The sequence below is a fragment of the Schistocerca americana genome, chromosome 2 (genome assembly GCF_021461395.2).
Source record: "Schistocerca americana isolate TAMUIC-IGC-003095 chromosome 2, iqSchAmer2.1, whole genome shotgun sequence".
Lineage (NCBI taxonomy): Eukaryota > Metazoa > Arthropoda > Insecta > Orthoptera > Acrididae > Schistocerca > Schistocerca americana.
The window spans coordinates 230051274-230071848 of NC_060120.1; the positions used below are offsets into that span (position 1 = coordinate 230051274).

General features: G+C 42.7%; 1 protein-coding gene and 1 pseudogene across 1 annotated transcript in view; both read left to right on the forward strand.

The window, feature by feature from the left end:
• The first annotated feature begins 1785 nt into the window (after positions 1 to 1785).
• LOC124597004 lies at positions 1786 to 1903 on the forward strand (annotated as a pseudogene).
• Positions 1904 to 2468: 565 nt separating this feature from the next.
• LOC124595305 overlaps positions 2469 to 20575 on the forward strand; it is a 102594-nt gene continuing 84487 nt past the window's right edge. The window contains exon 1 of the mRNA XM_047133992.1: positions 2469 to 2575. The gene's annotated coding sequence lies outside the window, so the exon portion shown is untranslated. The remainder of the gene's footprint in view (positions 2576 to 20575) is intronic.

Below are 20575 nucleotides of genomic sequence, written 5' to 3' on the forward strand. Positions count from 1 at the left end.
ATTTATTAAAATACTAAAGTGAGATTCCTTTGCTTATTGTGTTTTCCATTACATTTGTATTCCGCAAGCCATCTTACGGTGTGTGGCGGAAAACAGTTCTTGTGGCACTATATTATCCTCCTTCCCAGTTACTTCCACGAACAATGCGTGGAAAGAATGATTGTCTGTAAACATTCTTCAGAGTTCATCAGTTTTTCGTTTATATCAGGGTGTGTCGTTCGAGACTTACGTATCACAAGCAGTTTTACCATGGAGAGCTACACAATTATGAGATGTTGTGCCATACAATTAAATATTGTTAAAATTTGTGACTTTTGTACGCCCATGTTCTTTGTTGGTGTGAGAAATACAGACATGGAGATGGAAGAAAAGAGGATTGAGAAATGAGGCCAGTGTTTATCCTGTGCCCAAAAAGGTGTTTATTGTGTATTTGTTCTCCGTGAATATAGTAGTTCTCCTGAAAGGAAAACCTTCATGATCCTCATGATCTCGTATTTCGTGTTCGGCCTTTGTTGTTGTTTAAGGTGGTCTGAGTATAAATTCAACCCCGAAGCCAAAAACAGCATATTCCAGGAAGGCTATGCTTGTAATCAAACAGATTCAGTACATCTGAAACAAAGACTACACTAAAACAAAATTTTGAAAAACACAGTCCTCAGTCGCGAACACAAAAAAATAAAGTAATTACTTAATTGTGTTCGCGACTGAGGGCTGTGTTTTTTAAAATTTTGTATTATACAACAGTCGCTGATTGACAGCCATGTTAAAAACCTTAAGACCATACTCTTCTCAATAACTTTTAACACATCTTGGTATTTAAAGTTCAAATGGTTCAAATGGCACTGAGCACTATGGGACTTAACTTCTGAGGTCATCAGTCCCCTAGAACTTAGAACCACTTAAACTTAACTAACCTAAGGACGTCTCTCACACATCCATGGCCGAGGCAGGATTAGAACCTGCGACCGTAGCGGTCGCGCGGTTCCATACTGTAGCGCCTAGAACCGCTCGGCCACCACGGCCGACAGTATTTAAAGGAATCGTATCCAGCATCATTATCACTTTACATATATCTAAAATTTTCTTCCTTAACTTTGGTCCTAATCTATCACAATTTATATAAAAACACTCCATCATCTTTCCTTTCCCGTATTTCATCGTATGATATATGCAAGGCTATAAAATATGTAAAAGAAAATGATTATGAGGAAGCCCTTCTCCACTTCTAGGACTATGTACTGTATGTCCTCTGTAATTGTACGCATATCTCATGTATTGCACAGTTAGTATCTGTGTCTTATTTCAGTGACAAAACCACAGAACTGATCATTAGTTGCAGTGTTCCATAATAAATTATTAAGCTCCAAGGCAATAAACGTCACATTTACGAAGTATTACAGACTGAGATTTGCGGGTCCTGTGGTGCACAGGAAACAGGAAATTCTGTACTCTTTTTCCTCATTTTCGTATAGGTCTACTAGACAGACTGATGGAATTATATTTGAAGAATTTTGCGATACGTTCTCCACGAACAGTAGTATCTAACTTAATACATCATATTTTCTTAAAAAGAGCAATTTGGTCTGTAAATTTCACAGTAAATAGGGATATAATGAGACATTTGGAGGCAGAAAACCGGTTATCAGTCACTCTGATTCTCAGGTTCCTCTATACGTCGGCCACGATTGTGGCTACGACTTTATCGTTCACGAAGTACGAACGGAAGCACTCAGCGAAGTTCATTGCGAACTTTCCAAAAATATAGCCTATGCTTAAAAACGCTTTGGCAACGGCCTTGCCGCAGTGGCAACACCGGTTCCCGTAAGATCACCGAAGTAAAGCGCTGTCGGGCGTGGTCGGCACTTGGATGGGTGCCCATCCAGGCCGCCATGCGCTGTTGCCATTTTTCGGGGTGCACTCAGCCTCGTGATGCCAATTGAGGAGCTACTCGACCGAATAGTAGCGGCTTCGGTCAAGAATACCATCATAACGACCGGGAGAGCGGTGAGCTGACCCCACGCCCCTCCTATCCGCATCCTCCACTGAGGATGACGCGGCGGTCGGATGGTCCCGGTAGGCCACTCGTGGCCTGAAGACGCAGTGTACTTAAAAACGCTTTAGTTATTTTTTTTTTATTAGAATTTAGGTCTAAGGGCTGTTTGTTCATCAATATAACATCTGGAGGCTTCGCTGGGCAATGATGGAGCTCTTCCAAATTGTACAACCCTCAAGATCGATCTTTCGCACTGAAACACGATTTTTTTGTTAAAATAAACCCATACAGTGGGCAGTCTGTTGTAACGTCATCTCTTCGCACGACTCCAGAGGAGAAAGTTGCAATTTGGTTGTCAGGATGTGTGACGTAACGAATGATTATACCGTAACGGAATGCATACGGCAGCAGGGCCCGTAATGAACTCCGCTCCTGGCAGTCGGAGGGTGGCGGGGGCATCGCGCATGCGCGTAGATTTGAGGCGGCAACTCGTGCTGGAGAACGCGCAGCTGTCATTCGCTGCGCAGAAGGCGACTCAGAAGCACGGCAGAGGCAGCCACGAAGACTCGAGTCTACCCACTGGTAAGTTACACAACCAATTACAATCTCTGGACTCTGCGCAACTGTCTGTAGTTAATTTTCTCAAGCTCAGTATTTTCGAACTGACTACTATACGTAACGTAATTGGCGGGCTCTAGTACACAAAAAACATATCTGGTCTTTTGCATTGAGAAAAGTGGGAGGGTAAAGATAGCGGAATAATGCTCCTTATTCATTCACGACTTGTGTGTGTATGTGTGTGTGTGTTTTTCGTTGTACGCGACTGTTTGACCCGTTTTGTCGACTGATGCTAGACTTTTTTCCTGGAATTCACAGCGACTTACATATCCAGAAAAAGTTTGAATACGCAAGTTAAAGAGCTAACGTTGCATTTTATCTTGGCTTTCATATTAATTTGTTTGCCACATAGGCGGAGATTAAAAGGTTCGGAACGCATCCGCATTAGGCACAGCCTGTTTCGGCACCATAAAGCTCAACACAAGCTTTGATTCGTGACACCTTTCCTTAGATCAAGCCTGTTAACTTTAATATTCGAACGTCAATGCTAGTTTCTTCAACAGTTGCTTCTTAGACACGAGTTAATTGTTAATATGCGTTCAGTGTATTCTCGCTGTGCGCCTTGTGCACAACTGTCAGATATTGCAAACAGCTGTGGGTGAGAAACTGCGTGCAATGAAGCCCGAAGAGATACGTGAGTATCGAAAATTATATGCGAATCTTTAACAAAAGTTGTGATGCTTACCTCTTTTTTTTTTCTCCCTCTATGCGCAGGTTTTCCCAGACTGTGTTCTGATGTTCCAGGAGAAGTGAATAAATCTTCCGCGAAAAACTAGTAATAATTTGGCGTTATATCTAGATTTTGATGCGACTATTTTTTTAAAATATGATTTTATTTCTGTGTTATTAGTTATGATTTAAAATTGAAGTAATCACTGAACAAAACAAGTTTTCGACATTTTTAAAAATTTTATTTACCTTCAAAATAAACAAGGCCTTTCATCAAAGTACCAGGATTCCCAAAACGTTCCGTCCTGGGAAAATTTTGGGAACCCCTGCTCTGCGGTGACTCGTTAGTGGATTTACATCTACAGGTAGTCGTTTGGCTATATTGTGAGTCTTATTGTAGAAAGCGATGTGATACTGAATACATTTTTAACTAAATGAACAGCTGAACGTAACCTAGCTTTTACAGAGAAGGAATGAGGTATTCTAGCTGCGACTTAACTATTAGAATGGTTTGGTAAACTCTTAAGCACACGTAAATTTTTCTAACATGTTTTGATGTTACAATTTAATCAACGAGAACTATAAATCCGTCGAGTACCAATCTGTGTTAAGTTCGCGGCTCTTTGACCAGTAATTCACTAGGAGCATATACACAAATAAACAAAACTGTAAAAAGGACATACCGTAGTACTGTATCCACTTTAATATTGTTTGACAATGAGATTTAACGTTACTCGTAATAATTAAGGAAATAATAATTAGCGTTTTTCTTTGGGTTTTTTGTTGTCACACTCCTTTTCTGCGTTTCACTTGCGTAATTGTCTGATTCTTCCTCCGTTACTTGTTAAGTAAACCACTTATAGTGAAAGTGTTTGTTTGACAGTGGCACCGTCTAGTCCTGCCGAAGAGTCAGAGAAACAAACAATCGACATCTGAGGAATTTTGGGAGACCCGTCAACAGGCGGCAGATAAAGATCGGCTACAAGAGCCTCAACGATATCCTATAAAACAACGCTTTTTTTTGAAAAACCGGAACATTCATCTGAAACTTGGAATTTTTGAATTGCAATACATTTGCAAGAAATCTGATATATTGAGGTTACCAAAGACAATGCCGGCATTTATAATAGGAAGCTGAATGTTGACAACCATTGTTGTGTGTATTTAATAGAATGTCGAGGCGCAGAAGTGTAGTTTTCTTCGAAAATCGATACATCCTAAAGACGTAATTGTATTTGTTTATTGTATTTTTGGTGTCAGTCGATACTGTTGTCTCAATTACAAATTCTTCGTGTTCGTATTTCGGTCTGTTTCTTGTTTCATATATTTTGGCCGTCTGTGGACCTCTTGGTTTCCAGTGCTTACTTGAGAATCTTATTCTCCTCCCAGTTCGTGTGCATCTTGTCACATATTATCTACCTGTGATTCTTGGTAAATAAAACTTTAAATCTGCTTCCACGCAGTTTGTCATGGATTGTCTTAATGTATTCGGTGCCGCTGTTGTCCTTATTCCCGTCATAGATTATTTCTGGCATGATACCAATCTCACATATGCCCTTCCTGATCTAATCTGTTAATTTCGTCACGTATTGGAAAATCGTTTTGGACAACTTGTCTTTATTCTCAGAAGATATCATTACAATTTCAGCTTCCTTTTGAGTATTGTCTGTACTCCTTTCACTTCGTTAGTGTAAGTCTGTATTTCTACTGCCCCTCCATGTTCCATATATACTTTTATGTCTTAACTTTTCCTCAAGGTCCTTCTTTCTTTTTCTCATATCTTCGCGTATCTTATTTCTTGTTCAGTTGAAGACACTCGGCCTCAGTGGTGCATTGTAATCCCTCATTTTGCTTTATAATATACCGCTTGGTTATATATCTATTCTGGATTACTCTGCAGGGTAACTCTCAAATTTTATGGCTCTGTCTTTGTTATCCCTTTTTTCCAGCGTATTGATCTGCATCTTTTCCCCCAGATAACGAACTTTACCAGCCGCTTAAGCTCACCATGTCTTGTTGTAATGCATTTTCCTCTGTAACCGTTACGTCCGCACTGTTAATTGTGACTTGTGCAGGCAGCTCGCGTAGAGTTTTCCCCATACACTTTGCTTGCGAGACACGCGCGACTCGTCATGATTTCATGTTTGTCCTAGGCTGCGGAATGCACGCTGTTGCATCACTGGTCGTATGAGACGCAATATAAACATCCTATCTCAGACTCACAAGACCACCATCAAGCGGTGAGACGTGCTCCGAGAGTCAAGCCACCTGTTGAGTCACATCGCGTCAGGTTCTCCGAAGCGCACAAATATTTGATCTGACTCGTAGGCGCTCGTGTGACATCATCAGACGAGTGAATGCCAGAAATATACTGCTAATAATTTTTTGCCATTGGTATTTTAACTTCACAGAATGAGGCGGCTGCAAACTGTGAAAGCCGCTTTTCAGCTATGACGTACAAAATCGAAAACATAACTCTTAAGAAGGAAAATTCGTCCGGTATCTTATTCTTACAGCATTCGGCTTCCTTATTATGTTATGCTTTCTTTAGAATAATTAAAGAAATAACCACTCAAGTTATAAAGCATATGACATGCAGCAAGTACGTTCTCGAAAACAATTTTTTTTTGTTATGTACCTGATGTGTTTTAATAAGGAGGAGGAATAGAAAAAATGTTAGCCAGTTGTGAACAGGGCTTATGCACTGAGTGTTCCGCACACCCTTAATTATTTACGAATTGTAATCAATAAGTAAATGGATTTTTTAATTTCGTAGGCTTTATACGTTCGATTTTCGAATTTTTTATCTTGTTGGTACACACATGTTATTGATGTATGCTTGCATTTCCAGCTGTTTTGAATATTTAGCTATTGTTGGCGGTCGTAAAAGTTATACATTGTTTTAAGCGCTCGGCAAACTTTTACTTTCGAAAAAGATAGATCAAAGAATTTGCATTAAATTTTGGTTGAAAAGTGGAATAAAGTACAGCATCGCATTCGAAATGTTGACTGATTTTTGGCGGATGTACTATGAGTAAAACAAGAGTTTACGGTTGGTATAAAAGTTTCAAAAAGGATGGAGAAGACGTTGAAGACGACCAACGTCCTGGACGTCCTGTAACATCATTTAGTATTACTGACGACAGTGTGGAGGAAGTAAAGAAAAAGGTTCTGAAAAATCGCCGAATCACCATCACAGAGGTTGGTGATGTCGGCATATCCTTTGGCTCAGGCCAAGCAATTTCTTCGGATGTTTTGAGCATAAAACTTGTAGCAGCAAAGATTGTTTCGAATTGTTGAATTTAGAGCAAAAACGACGTCACATAGACATGTCGGAAATTGCTGAATTAAGTCGACAACGATCCATAACTTCTAAACACTGTTATAATAGGGGGCGAAACATGAGTATGCGGGTATGACATGGAAACCAAGACCTAATCACAACAGAAACTGCCTGAAGAGCCAAGACCGAAAAAAAGTTCGACAAGATAGATCATTTGTTGAGGTTCTTCTGCTTTGTTCGACTACGAAACCACTCGTGGGAATTGCATCACGATAATGCTACCGCTCACACCTCAATGGTAGTTCGTGATTTTTTGGCGAAAAAGAAAACCGTTGTGCTGCCTCAGCCACCTTATTCGACAGACATGGCCCCCAGCGACTTCTTTCCATTCCTGAGGCTGAAGAGAACCATGAAAGGACGACATTTTGCCACCATTGATGAGATAAAAACGGAATCGCTGAAGGAGCTGAACACCATAACGAAAAGTGAGTTCCAGAGGTGCTTAAAGGATTGGAAAAACCGCTGGCACAAAGCGTGTTACATCTGAAGGGTCTCAAGGGGATTACTTTGAAGGGGGAAAAGTTGATGATGATGAATAATGATTCTTTAAGAAAAACAAAAATTCCAGTTACTTTCTGATCAAGTGTATTCACCCCGCGAATCGAGTATCTCGAAGATTTTTGCCTGTTATCGTCGTTGATACTGGCAAGATATCGATCCCAGGGACTCCAAGACTTACAAAAATGTTTTTATTTCAAGTTTGAACTCGAATGAAAAATGACCAAAGAAATATTTTTTCGTGTTTTATAATTACAGATTAAAAATTTCCTGATTTTTTTTTTTTTTTTTTTTTTTTTTTCTTTTGTCGTAGTGTGAAAGCTTTAAAATTGTACGTCAACGGGAAGTACCCTATAGGTTTCGATGAGTGGGTTTACGAGTATCCAAATGTGTGACATAATTGGCTGTATCTTCTGATTGCCTTGACTTAGAATCTCAAGGCACAATAGACTTAATATGTGGCATAAATATCAACTTGATGTGTTTACCCGTCCTGAGAAAAAAGGTTTTGAACTGTCGGACAGACACGCATACAAACACTGGCAAATGGACAGCAAAGTGATGCTAGAAGGGTTCCGTTTTTACCGATGGTTGTACGGAACCATAGAAACAGAGGATGAAGACGATCAAACTTGCTGACAATTTGAGGGAAGAATGTCTTACCAAGAATAGTAAGAAGTAGGACGTAGTGGAGGACAAAGCTTAGGTGACACATATGTTTTGGCCGTTTCTCATAAGAAGAGTGAAAATGGAGAACGTAAGTGCCAAATCTGACATTTATCAGAGAATGGAAAAGTAATATACCTGTGTTTCCACATGACTAATTTGTATAAAAAAATAAATAAATAAAATAAATTGGTAAGTTATTCTGATGCCGCAAAATTAAGCTGCGCACCGCATCACCGCAGAGAATGGTGCGTGAAATTAGAAAATAAATACTTTAATTAAGAACGTTCAAATTACCTTACCAGTAAACTGTCATGCTCTAGGTGTCAGTAAGGAAGTTTCTACGAGCTGATTCTTGCAAAGAAAAAATCAGCAACCAAACACCGTTAAAAATGCTATTTATTTACACTAATAGCGTCATTACAGGTTTCGAACCGTTACGTTCACCTTAGCCGGCTTTTCGCGTCATATATTGTTGTTTGCGTTAGCTGTTGAAGACTACTAGACAAAACTACTATAAACAAGAACAAATCTACTGTAAACGATCAGCCGTCTGAAGATATACCTGTCAGTTCGAAACCGGTAATGACGCGATTAGTGTAAATAAATGGCATTATAAACGATGTTTGGTTGTTGTTTTCTTCTTTGCAAGGATCAGATTGTATTTTGTACACATCCACGATCTCAAAAACGTAAACTTTCGACAAAATAGCAGGAAGAAAGTTTCTGTTCAAAGTGCCACTAATACTGAGGCATTATTTTTTTATGTGATAAAAGTGGAGAAACACATCATTAGGTTTTTACCTAGTAGGACTGTACTCAATAAAAACCACTTCACATATCTTTGAAGTACAGCATGGCACGAGGACCATGTACCGTCTACTAACGCACGTTTCAGACACTTTCTCCATGGTTTTGCACCTGGATCAATTCTAGGGACATGCGACAGAGTTTCGACAATATAACAACAGTGAAAATGCATTTTTTGCTAAAAAAGCGTAGGAACATTTCCATTTTCACTCTAAATATGCCACTACAGTTCCAAAGAATTTTAAAACAGTAAATTCATACTTTCTTCGTGTCAGTATTTACTTTGTATGCCGCGCTTTTTTTTCTGAATTTAGTCTGCAGAAACTTCGATATAGTAATTACAGATATTGTTTTTGTTCTTGTAGTTTTGGTAGCGCCAAGTTACGTCACTCCAATATTCGGCCAACGACGGTGCGAGAGTCTTCTCCCACCTAGAAATATCATGAAATGTCAAGTTAACACTTTAGTTCTTATCCTGAAGTGCAGTCAGGTACCTTGTCATGGTTTATTCTTATCCTGAAGTGCAGTCAGGTACCTTGTCATGGTTTACAGCAACGCGAAAGCGGTACGCAGATGGCCATCAAACTGCAGTGGCAGAGATAGAAGTGGCAGAGTCAGCGTTGGAGACAACTAAGGCTGCGTTCACACTGCCGGCCGGGCCGAGCCGAGCCTGGCCGGGCCGCCGCCCGCTTTGATATAAAACACATGGTTTTGAATTGCGGTGTTCACACTGGCGGCCGGGCCGCGCCGACACGGCGTGAGCCTCGCGGAGCCGAGTCGGCGACATCCCGAGTGTTGAATATTGCCGGCGCGAGCCGACCGCAGGCGCGAGCCTGTGGGGCAGCACTACAGCTTCTGCAGTACACGCATCACACGTCTCCCTTCTGCTTTCCTCACAAGTGTGACTGCACACGTCTTTTATTTTAAGATGTTACCTCACATTTCACAATCAGTGAGGAAAAATTACGTTTATTATAATGATACATGCGAAATTACTTTTATTTCATTTATTTAATCTACCGTATTTACATGCATTTACAACAATAGCTTGCCAGCGATCGCGGCATTGCCGCCACTGAATAGTTCGCATTTACTTGTAAATGGAGACAGATATGAGTGTCACTGAGGGACGGAAATGTGTCCCTACCAGATGATAATGCATTGTAAAGTCATGCTGTGGCAGTTCCTTATCAGTGGAAATAGAACCACTGAGTCAAAGAGCATTATCTCAAAACTCTTCGCCTATCAATCTGTCTATCTTACAAGGTAATGAAAAGAATTCTGTGAGGTCATCAGTGGCTCCACATGATGAACCATCACCACTGCCAAGAAGAAAAAAGTTGGAAAATTCTGAAGGAGTATTTCTGCGATTCTTCGTTGAAGGCACAGCAAGACATTACTCTAAATGACGAAGCTAATTACTTCCTAATGATTGTCAGGAGTCCCACAAACTCTCTTCCCCTCAGAGGTAAGCGTTTGTGAAATTTAAAATACAAAAGCATGACTACAATTAATTGGAGGCAGTGAATGCTGTACAAAGTTCTACTGCAAACCAAAAAGTGTGTACTAACGAATCTTACCTTATCGTTGTACACCATTTTTCTTCTGCTGTTATACTTCTGCGAAAATTTGTGTTCTGTTTAGAAATTTTGTCTTGAATGTTCTGCAGCACATACTGAAATGTATTATGATTCATTCTGTAATCTGAATAAAATTTTTCAGTATAGTTTTTAAGTTCTTCATATAAAGAAAAAAACTCTCCTAAATGTCTGTCGCTATTTATGGGATGAATCCATAACCTCCTAGTTCTTCTGCACTTCAAAACTGGACGAGTTACTGCAGAGTCAAAACAATACCAATAAAAGAGTGAAGACATTGTTCTACACGAAAGCACAGACTAGCTAAAGGCGAGCAACTGTTGACTGCAGCTGCGTTTTCTACTGGCTTGCTTGTCAGCTGTCGAAGGGTGGGGATGTTTTTAAATTTATTTATTTGGCCTCCGGCCAGCCATTTAGCCAAAGAGTGGGGATTAACTTGACAGTGCAGCGCAGCCCGCCAAGGAAGAAAAAAAAAAAAAAAATGAAGAACAATGAAACGCACATCTGTGCCGATCTACAGTAGTTTCATTAACTCTCCATTATTTTTTCTGTCAAAGTAGACAACGAGACTACAGAATTGCGCTTCAGTTATCTTTTAGTTCGAAATACGAAATGTACGTCATACTAATTGTAGGATGTTGATGACAAATAATCGTTTGTCTTTTGTGACGCAACGTGTGGCCAATTATAAAAGCATAGCAGATGATTGTCCAGTAGTCGAGGGAAAAATTCTTATACATTTGGATTTATCTAGAGAATGAGACCATTAAAATAATAAGAGGGACCGGCACTAGGTCTGCGCTGATCACTAGTAATTAGTTTTTTTCTGTCCTGCATTATATGACTACACTAAACCAATCTGTAACCGCGCGAACTCCGTGGCTTGCGGACGCGGCACTGACGCCACTGAGTAGCTCGCATTACTTGAGACCAGAGACAGATATCAGTATCATTACCATTTCAAAAACTTTTTGGTACTTTTAGCTACATTTCATTCCCAACAATGTATGGTCTACAACGGATCTAACAGTAAGCTACCCGCTACATAACTTTTTCACTACAAGATTTGTAAATCAAGTGCACAACGTTGACAAATAGCATCATTTCACGATGACTGTTAAGAAATATGGAAAGATAAATGATTCAATACGAAGCTACCACGTGTACAAAAATCAGATTCTTTAGCCGCATACTTTCTTCAAAATCGGTTGGGAAGCGTTACGAGACTAAGAAATCACGCGAAACGAAAAGTAGACTTTTTCTTTTTTCACGACGTAAGTAACGCTTTTAAGGAAAAAATAAGTTCATAAAACGATGTGGCGAAGTCTTATATACCGCTAAGAATTTTTTAAACATGAAAATCGGAGAAGTGGATTTTCCCCCATTTCGCCGTCCCGGCTCGGCTCGGCGCGCAATGTGAATGCACTACACGTCGGCCTAAGCTGGTTAGGCACGAGCCGAGCCAGTACGCGTCAGCCCGGCCCGGCCCGGCCGGCAGTGTGAACGCAGCCTAAAACTAAACTTAACTCCGTTCGATCAGGCCTTGGAAGACCCAACGGTACCGACCGGCAGCCGTGTCATCCTCACACACAGGCTTCACTGGATGCGGATATGGAGGGGCGTGTGGCCAGCACACCGTTCTCCCGACCGTATGTCAGTTTACGAAACCAGAGCCGCCATTTCTCAGTCAAGTAGCTCCTCAGTTTGCCTGCTGAGTGAACCCCGCTTGCCAATAACGCACGGCATACCGGATGGTCACCCATCCAAGTGCTATCCCAGCCCGACAGTGCTTAACTTCCGTGATCTGACTGGAACCTGTGTTACCAGCGCGGCAAGGCCGTTGACCAATGCAGACAACACGGTGTCGAATATAGACTCCTGATGAAAGCTAGCCCGCTTATGCTAGTAACAAGTATCCCACAGTAAATGCGCCAAGGAAATCAAATACTCTTTCGCCAGGGCCCGAGGATGGCGGTAATGTGCTGCCGAAACAACTCGTCTGAGAGAATAAAGACATTCTCGAAATACAGCTGTGATGTTACTTTTTGTCATATACTGGAACTAGTATTTGTATTCAAAATCTACCAACATCACACGCAGAAACGTAAGGCTGATATGGGTAGATTTACAATTGCCGTTACGTTAATACGTCCACAATCTCTGTAATCTTAGTCCTGTCAAGCATGAACAGGAGAGTTATGTTGTTATGGAATGATAATTAAATATAAAAAATTAGGAAGTGACGGAAAATTGTTTTGAGGATGTCAAATTAAGCACTTTTGAGCCGTCAATTTTCAACGTTGTTTTATTAGGCAACCAGTTTCGGCGCTTTATTACGCCATGGTTCAAATGGTTCAAATGGCTCTGAGCACTATGGGACTCAACTGCTGTAGTCATCAGTCCCCTAGAACTTAGAACTACTTAAACCTAACTAACCTAAGGACAGCACACAACACCTAGCCATCACGAGGCAGAGAAAATCCCTGACCCCGCCGGGAATATTACGCCATCTTCGGGCCCCTGACCGATGTTTAGGAATGATCTACCTCGCTTGTGGTCGAAGCAGGGGTCAGCAATACTGATATTAGTAGATATCTGCTTGCTGTAGCGACCACTTCAAATATCACTCGCCGTTAAAAAAAAAAAAAAAGCCTCTGAGCACTATGGGACTTAACAAAATGGTTCAAATGGCTCTGAGCACTATGCGACTTAACTTCTGAGGTCATCAGTCGCCTAGAACTTAGAACTAATTAAACCTAACTAACCTAAGGACATCACACACATCCATGCCCGAGGCAGGATTCGAACCTGCGACCGTAGCAGTCCCGCGGTTCCGGACTGCGCGCCTAGAACTACTAGACCACCGCGGCCGGCGGGACTTGACATCTGAGGTCATCAGTGCTCTAGAACTTAGAACTACTTAAACCTGACTAACCTAAGGACATCACACACATCCATGCCCGAGGCAGGATTCGAACCTGCGACCGTAGCGGTCGCGCGGTTCCGGACTGAAGCGCCTAGAAGCGCTGTTAAAAAACGGACATACAGAGAATATTGTTTTATTCGCATTTTTCACATAGTTAATTGACAGTTCAAATATCAAATGTAGATAGAATAGAGGAGAAAGAAGTATGGGGAAAACTTGTATTGCAAGACTAGGTATACTGGCGCATGATATGACGAAACAGCTGTGAATATAAATACGTAGGCTTTCGCGGTCAGGGTCAGTCTCGTTAAAATCCTTCTGGGTGTACTGTCGAGTCATCTTATAAATGTTAAAATACTGAAATAACTGTGCAGCGACCTTCTTCAAAGGCGTAGATTAATTTAGCTGGGATTAGGAGGGGGGAGGGGGGGAGAGGGGGAGTCCGCAGCTGCAATATACTACGTTTCCAACTGTGTCATAAAACCAACGACGACAATTTTTTTAGATTTTTATTAGCCGTAAAATACCACGAACCGGTGCTAGGGGAGAGGCAGGAGATATATGGCAGACTATTCGTGGGTTACATGGCTTCCTGGCAATTATCTAGTCCACTGCGAATCGGCGACAAGCTTTCGAGGACCGTGCTTAGCTGCTTTTAGTCGCTGAAAAATCACGCCGACTCTGCATGTACTGTTTGTTTACAAAGCAGTTCGCGGTAGTGTGCTGTGAGGCATCTGCCATGCGATCACACTTGCCCCATAGTACCATGACCGTTGGCAACAAGGACGTCGGGACCCTGTAGCCGTCATCTCTGTTGATGTTACGGGCTGCCTAGAAGGATTTTAATGATCTGTGACTAGTCAAACTCAGTGGCGTAATGGGCGGGTGCACGTCTTTCAACTGAATGGTGCTTCGGCGACTTCCGTGTCCCTCACCTACGCCAGCTAAAAATACCTAGGAATCACACTGCAGGTGACAGATCATACACACCTTTTCCAAACACATTGAAGACAGAGCAGTAAGAGCGATGAAGGCAACTTCTGAGATAAAGAAACTGAATCTACTATCCGTCAGAACAGACATAAGACTGTTCCACGTAAAGGTCGCAGCCGTTGCGCAATACGACATACAACTTACGTGGAGACATCTCACTTCCTCAAGTCTCGAACGACTAGAGGATGACTGCCTCCGACATGAAAATAATGGTACGCTTTTCAAAACTCACGTAAAGCAAAATAACCTATATCTTGGCAGACACAACATTTACATCAAAACTTCACAATCTACCTGATGGTATGTGGCGATTCCGCAGCTCGTGGTCTCGCTTCCCGAGCGCGGGGTCCCGGGTTCGATTCCCGGCAGGGTCAGGTATTTTCACCTGCCTCGAAATGACTGGGTGTTTGTGTTGTCATCATCATTCACGAATGTGGCGAGTGTGGACTGAGCAAAGGTTGGGAATTTGTACGGGCGCTGATGACCGCGCCCCACAAACCAAACATCATCATCATCGGTATGTGGCGGAGAGTACTTCTGGAACCACTAACCAATCCTGCCTTCCCCGTTCCAATCACGAATAGTGCGTGGGAAGAAATACCGTCCTTAAATCTCTCAAATTTTCAAGCTTCCCGCCTCTGAAAGGGTTAGATGTCTTCCTTCAATCCGACCTGGTACGGATTGCAAAGACTCGAGGAGTACTCAAGACTAGGTCGCAGCAGCGTCCTATATGCGGTCTCCTTTGCAGGTGAACCAGATTTTTCTAAAATTCTCCCAATGAACCGAAATCTTCCATTCGCCTTCCCTGCCAAAGTTCTTACATGCTCGTTCCATTTCATATCGGTTTGCAACGTTACGCCCACATATTTAAATAACTCGACTGTGTCAAGCAGGACACTGGTAATACTGTAACTGAACATTACAGGTTTGTTCTTCCCACTCATCCGCATTAACTTACTTTTTTTCCACATTTAGAGCTAGCTGCCATTCGTCACACCGACTAGAAATTATGTCTAAGTCGTCTTGTGTCTTCGTACAGTCACTCAACGTAGACACCGTACCGTAGACCACAGCATCTCAGCAAACAACCTCAGATTGCTGCCCGCCGCGTCCGCCAAATCATTTATGTACACGGAGAACAATAGCTGTCCTATCACGCTTCCCTGGGGCACTCCTGACAATAACGTTGTCTCTTATGAACACGGCCGGCCGCGGTGGCCGAGCGGTTCTAGGCGCTTCAGTCCGGACCGCGCGACTGCTACGGTCGCAGGTTCGAATCCTGCCTCGGGCTTGGATGTGTGTGATGTCCTTAGGTTAGTTAGGTTTAGGTAGTTCTAAGTTCTAGGATACTGATGACCTCCGATGTTAAGTCCCATAGTGCTCAGATCCATTTGAACCATTCTCATGAACACGCGCCTTCGAGGACAACATACTGTGTTGTGTTACTTAAAAGGTCTTCGAGCCACTCACATAATTGTGAACTTATTCCATTCGATCGTGCATTACTTAACAGCCTGCTGTGGGGCACCATGTCAAATTCTTTCTGGAAATCTAGAAATATGGAATCTGCCTGTTGCCCTCTATCCTTAGTTCGCAGTATATCATGTGAGGAAAGGGGAAGCCGAGTTTCGCATGAGCAATGCTTTCTAAAATCAAGCTGATTCGTGGGCATAAGCTTCCCAGTCTCAAGAAAGCTTAATGTATTCGAACAGAGAATATGTTGAAGGATTCTGCAGCAAACCGAAGTTAGGGATATTGGTCTGAAATTTTTCCGGTCGATACTCTTACCCTTCTTATAATACTGGGGTCACCTGCGCTTTTTTCGAGTTACTTGGGACTTTGTGCTGGGCGAGAGATTCACGATAAAAGCAGACTAGGTAAGGGGCCAATGCTGTAGCGTACTCTTTGTGAAACCGAATCGGGATTCCATCCAGACTTGATTAGTCCTTGATATTTTGCAGCTCATTTATTTATTTCGATATTTCTTGCGACTGTTACTGAACGTCCTCAATTCGAATCGTCATCGGGTCACATCTAATGTATGTTTTCTGTAGTAAGTGGAAGTCGAGATCCTTTGCAATTAAAACTTAGACACTTCTACTATACTACAGCACCAACTGAAATACGCTTCTTGGAAGTCTAGTTTCTGATGTGTTTTCCACCCAGTTGTGACCCCAGTTATTCCAAATTTAATTACTTTTTTCCAGGATATGTATTGCGGGTTCGCTGAATTCGTTCTAAGTGGCCAAAATAGTTCGTTCCAAACACCCTAAATGAACTTTAGCAAATACGAATTTCGTTTTTCATATTATGTTAATCTAAAAACAACATGTCTGAAACAAGCAGCTTTTCTTTCATAGTACGCTTTCTTCGGACTGTGCAGCATACGAGGAGAAACTGGGTTTTGATATTCCATATTTTTTCGTATGTTAACAAATGTTTGCTCTAAATTTAGAAAGCCTATATACTGCGAAATAGCCCCCACACAAACTTGTCTGCCTGACGAAACTACAAGCAAATTTACAAACGTGTCTTGTCATATTCGAGGTTCCCGAATGAGTGTTTAGTAACTTCCTACACAACTTGCATTGCGAGACACCTACCGTTTCATCTGAAGCCGCCTCATAAATACACGACAACTTTTTCGCTGCTGGACTTGGGCTGTTGGGCTCGTGACTGGTGTATATTCCCCAATTCTTAACTTCTCCTCATTCTCTTTGTAAGTTTGGTTCCTTCACTTTGCTACTTCCACCGTTATGAAAAATGATGTGCAGTGAAACTAACTGCGCAAACATACGCCTGGCTATTCTGCAGTCATGTTGGATTGATAGCACAACCTGTTTCAGATTCAGCAGGCTGGACGGATCCCATGAAGCTTGCCAAGCTTGTGCAAACCCAAGTTGGCCTACTTTAACCAGTGTGCTTTAGTACACTCTTGTGTCTCCGTGGCGGCGATAGGGGCAGGCAAGCTGGAAGGAGAATTTGTGCATCGCTGACACACACACACACACACACACACACACACACACACACACACACACACACAGAGAGAGAGAGAGAGAGAGAGAGAGAGAGAGAGAGAGAGAGAGATACACATACACAAAGTCCTCAGAGGAAAAAACCTCCGACGCGGCCGGAAATCGATCTCGGGACGCCGTAACAGTGTGTCAGCAACGCTAACCACAAGGCCACAAGCTGCTGGCGGTAATACGGCGTCCCTTCGCAAACATATCACTGACTCGAGGAATATTTCTGTAATAGAGCCCAATGCGTTGTACTGAAAGGCGAATGTTCTACAGAAATGAAAGTAACATCGGATGTCCCCGAAAACAGCGTATTTTAATATAGAGAGTGTCCCTCTTAAGAGTTGTCAGGAGCTTTTTCTCTATAGTCGCGGCAGATATTGGCAATTTCGTTTCGCAATGTGCAGCAGGAATCAGCCCAAACAAATATTCCGCCTCACGTCTTTCATGCGACGCTCAGTCGACGGAAAGCGTCGGTTTGTTTCCCGCTACAAACAAAATGATATTTAAAGCGAAATTTTCTTCCCGATTGGATAGAGCGGACCCAGATCAGCCTAGTGGGATATTCGTTTTATCCATATGTATTAACAGGGACAATAGAGCACGAAGGCCGGCGGCTGTAGCCGAGCTGTTCTAGGCGCTTCAGTCCGGAACCCCGCTACTGCTACGGTCGCAGGTTCGAATCCTGCCTCGGGCATGCATGTGTGTGATGTTCTTAGGTTAGTTAGGTTTATGTAGTTCTGAGTTCTAGGGGACTGATGACCTCAGATGTTAAGTCCCATAGTGCTTGGAGCCATTTGAAGAACACGAAGAGTAACTGGTACTCCAACACAGCGACTCGTGTACCGTCCTGCTACCGCCCGGCAGCAGCACATAATTCAAGTTCCACTTTCAAATCGCTATAGAAAAGAACCACTGCTAAGAATGACGTCAAATTTGAACAGCATATTACTGAGGCAGTAAGGAACGTCACGGATGGTGCTGTAATTGTCAGAATTTGCTCACCAACAGATCCGTGGCATTCGGCTGTTCCTCAGTTTGCGTCCGAGACGCCCAACATGACTGTTTCCATGAAGAATCGCCCACTTCCGGTAAAGCTACTCTACAAGAACGGGGACTGTGCGCCAGTAGTCCTGCAACAGTTCCGGACACTCCAGGATATGAAAAAAAGGCAGTGATTCGATGTCTGCTAAAGGTCTGGAGGAAATGATTACAAAATTCGAAAAGACAAGTTCAATGTAGCAAAGGAAGGAAAGCAATCGATCTGACGACTGTTGAAGATGTGGCCACAGCACTGTAGTGTGGAAAGATGCAGTGCACGGGGAATTGCCCGAACGCTGGACATCCCTGCGAGCACGGTGCATAAAATCCTACGAAACATCCTGCATTGATAGCCACACAAAATCACCTGTGTTGGCGAGTTGCTTCCTGCTGACCCGACAGCCAGACAAACGTTGGCACTGGAATTTCTTGCTCGCATGGAAGTGGACAATGAATGAGCATGTAACATTTTGCGGACAAACGTAGCTCATTTCCATCTCCAAGGCCATGTCAATAAGCACAACTGCAGAATATGGGCAGCGGAAAATCCTCACGCACATCAGCCAGTACCACTTCATTCTGTACGGGTGACTTTGTGGTGTGGGTTGACGGCATCGTTGATCGTAGGGCTGTATTCTTTCGCGAAGATGAGTCCTATTATCTGTACCGTCAACTGGCAAACGCTATGAGAGTTTTTTGCGCACCAACTGCTTTCCAACCTTTTCACAACGTGGACGTGTTAAGGCACGCATTCCGAACGTGACCACGGAGAAACCAAGATCTGTTGTGGAACATGCTGTTTCTCGATTTCAATTTTAGACGGAAGACGGTGGACAGCCTATTGAACATGTCTGTCTTGCGCCAGTCTCACGACAATTAGAAACAATGCCATTTTGTATTTTATGTGGTTTTGACATCAAGACAGTTAAAAGCCTATTTTTATATCCTTTGTGGTATGTCCTTGCGTGGTGGATGGGCTTTTCGGATGTTGTAATATAAAACTCAGATCATAGTATCGTGTTGCCATTCATTCGCCATTTGTAGGGGACCCCCTTCAATTTAAGACGCTTACAGCGCCCTCTGTTGGTCAAATTTGCGGGTTTTTTTCCGGCGATGTTTCCCCTGCGTCAGTTATGTGCTGTTCAATTTGACATCATTCTGTGGTTCTCTTTCTACAGCGTCTTGAAATAGGAACTTTAATAACAGACACCCCTATAAACGATTTATCAGGAGTGAAGTGATAATTAAATCAAGACCGTACACTGCCAATAGCCGTTGATAGATATCAACGGGGACAGTTGAAAACGTGTGCCCCGACCGGGACTCGAACCCGGGATCTCCTGTTTACATGGCAGACGCTCTGTCCATCTGAACCACCGAGGGCACAGAGGATAGTGCGACTGCAGGGACTTATCCCTTGCACGCTCCCCGTGAGACCCACATTCCCAACTTTAATGTCCACACACTACATTCATAGTGCCCCTGCCCATTACACTCAGTACTCGGCGGCAGACAATCTTACCGAGTCCCGTAAGAGTTCGGGCAATACGTGTGCATCCGCACAGAAGAAGAAGGTTAATGGCCGGTTAGCCTTAACTATATGAAGATGGTATCTGTTCTTTCGGACATGTCCAAGAGAACGTATACCATCTTCATATATTTATCAGGAGGGCGAGCAGCCTAAGACTGTTCGCTGACGATGCAGTTGTGTACAGGAAATTATTGCAGTTGGACGGTCGTAAGGAACTGCAGAAAGACTTTAACAATTAAATGTGGATGAATGCAGATAATGCCTGTGACAAAACACAAGAAAAGTAGAGCATCCGATTGCAAGAGCAGTGGTAAACATCTTGAGCTCTTCACATTGTCTAAGTAGTTAGAGGGAAGTCTCAGAAGCTATATGAAACGGGATGATCAAGCAAAACCAGTATTAGGGAAGGCCAATGTAAGACTAAGATTAGTTGGAAGGATTCTGGGAAAGCGCAGTGTATCTATAAAGGAAATCACATTCAACGCGCTAGTGCAACCAATTCTAGAGTACTTTTCCAGTATATGGCGTCCTTATCAAGCACAACGAAAATGCTCGGAGAACTTAAATTTGAATCCTTGGAAGAAAGACGACGCAGTTCTCGCGAATACCTGTAGGGTACGTTTAAGGAACCTGTGTTCTAAGATGATTGTGAGACCTTTTTGCTGTCGTCACTGTACACTGAAGCGCCAAAGGAACGACGTATAAACAGGCAGAATACGGCGTTGCGGTCGGCAACGCCTTTATAAGACAAGTGTCTGGCGCAGTTGTTAGATCGGTTACTGCTACTACAATGGCAGGTTATCAACATGTGAGTTTGAACGTGGTGTTATAGTCGGCGCACGAGTGGTGCGACATAGGATCTTCGA